This window comes from Lactuca saligna, chromosome 4 (genome assembly GCF_052625555.1).
Source record: "Lactuca saligna cultivar CGN05327 chromosome 4, ASM5262555v1, whole genome shotgun sequence".
Lineage (NCBI taxonomy): Eukaryota > Viridiplantae > Streptophyta > Magnoliopsida > Asterales > Asteraceae > Lactuca > Lactuca saligna.
Window position 1 is genome coordinate 328,290,597 of NC_136420.1, and position 2,277 is coordinate 328,292,873.

At 31.4% G+C, this 2,277-nt stretch overlaps 1 long non-coding RNA gene across 1 annotated transcript; it reads right to left on the reverse strand.

Annotated features, from left to right (window-relative positions):
• Positions 1 to 347: 347 nt before the first annotated feature.
• On the reverse strand, positions 348 to 1,884 carry LOC145039985 (uncharacterized). Its single transcript, XR_013679844.1, has 3 exons — positions 1,710 to 1,884; positions 1,552 to 1,622; positions 348 to 701 (listed from the first exon to the last, which is right to left on the reverse strand). It is a non-coding gene; the product is annotated as an uncharacterized LOC145039985 (long non-coding RNA).
• Positions 1,885 to 2,277: the final 393 nt, after the last annotated feature.

Below are 2,277 nucleotides of genomic sequence, written 5' to 3' on the forward strand. Positions count from 1 at the left end.
ATGTAATTAGTAATTTTTTTTATTAAAGTTACCATTTTTAAACGGTTGAATTTTGAAATTATACCGTTTTTAAACGATTTAATTTTGCAACGTTCCGCGTTAAGATACGTTACTACAATAGCGAGGGATAACATAACATTTAATAACGGCTAGCTGGGGCGGTGTTCCACCCGTTAGACGCCGTTATTAGGCTGTCACATCAGATAACGCCCTTATGGCATTGCCCACACCCGGCCCTCCAAAGGATATGATAGATTCAATGTTTTCTTACTTGGGATTGAGTAAGATATTTTTGGAAGATACCATGTAAACATCTTGTTATGTTCTTAATAATGTTCCCATATGAGTTTTGGTTTAAGAAATCCCAAAATTTGAAGTATTGTGTTTATACATATACATGCATTACAACTAGCCCTTGGCAACAAGAAATTGTTGTCTCTACCTCCACAATGATTAAAGAATAAAACCCTAAACACATCATATATAACTAAAACAAACAACTTTATTAAACGTTTGAAAACGAAATGTTGTAAATGTTGATAAAAAAGAAAAAACCGGAAAACGTAAAATAAAAATTAAGGTTGAGGTGTTGGTGCTGCAGAATCAGGTGAAGGCAAAATAAATCCAGATCGTTTGTTAGTGTTTGGACCCGCATCTTCATAATCCAACTCTATCATCACTCTTGTCGTTCCTTCACTTTCCTGTTCATTATTCAATATTTAACCCAATTAATTACATTTTATTCGACCCATTTTGCTCATATTTTATGTGGTTATATGAACTAGTTACATATGACATATAATTATATGCAAATACCTTAGGCTTATGGGATCGGTTTATGAACAAATCGCAGCCCATTAGATGAAATCACAGCCCATTAAGACCCATATATGATTTCAGCCCATTTATTTTAATGGTTAGATTGGTTATTTCTTAATTAATATTTTATTAGACTTGTTTTATTTTTTTCGAGAAAAAAAACCAATCATTATCTTTTTTGTTATCGAAAGCCAAAATTCCGTAGGACTACTTAAAAATTTGAAAACATTATTGTAATGTTACAAGTTGCCAAGTCTATTGAACTTGGAATGTCTCAAAAGAATCTTTGAAGTTTCCATTTCACCAAACGTTAATTGGAAAAACTGATTAAATTCCTATTATTTTAATTATCAAGAATTATTGATGTCATTAGTCTTAATCCATGGGATTAGTTATTTTATCAGAACGCTATCATTTCTATTCCTAACATGCGATGATGCCTAAAAGAAGGTAACAATCATTTTCCTATAAAAGCATTTCAAAACAATCATTTTCAAAACCAATGTCGTTCATATTTTATTCTTTTCGTAATTATACTGTTTAGCTTTTTATCAATTTCATTTATCATATGATTGTTATATCCATCTGACCCAAATATATCACAGCAAAAACGATAATATATCGACTTAGTGACTCAATTTTATCAATCATTAAGCTATTTACTTAGATTTCTGTATATACACAGCGAAAATCTCTAGAACAATTAGAAAATGATGGAAATGAAATGAATACCTCAAACGGAGAGGGAGGAGACGCAAAACTATCGCCAATCATTGTAGATTTCATCAGTTCTCTACTAAACCCTAATCGACATAAGGAAATCAAATTTACAGAGACAAAAGTTATAGATCCTGTTTAAATCATACAATTTGAGAAGACAATAAGCTTACCAGTTGACAATAACAGAAGCAAAATAGCGATAATGGCGAAAGCATTGCGAGAAAACAATGGAGACATTTTCGGAAGCTTCTTCTTCAGCGATTAATCTATGAATCGACGTTGTGATTCGAATCGATGATTTAGAAAGGAGTGATTGTAAGCAATCGTCATGAATACAGATCTAGAGTATTTATAGGAGGCGGTTTGTGTGTATATGTGTGTGTGTGTGTGTGTGTGGGGGGGGGGGGGGGGGGGAGGGGATAAAGGTGGCCAGGGTGCACCTGCGTTGACAATTTGGAAGTATTAAATTATGCAACATCAATCTCAAAATTAAAGCATATCGTTAAACTTTTAAATAGTATATTATAATAAATGGTTATAGAATCTATATATTAAAATAATGATATTCATTTTTTTAAATAAAGCAGTTTAGACAAAAAAAAAAAAAAATTAATATAAGTCACAACAATCGAGTCAAACTTGGTTGAGGGGTAGCACCTTTGTCCACATATCTTTTAGTTTTTAAAAAAATTAATATATTCATATATTTCAAGAATAACATTATTACAATAATAATGT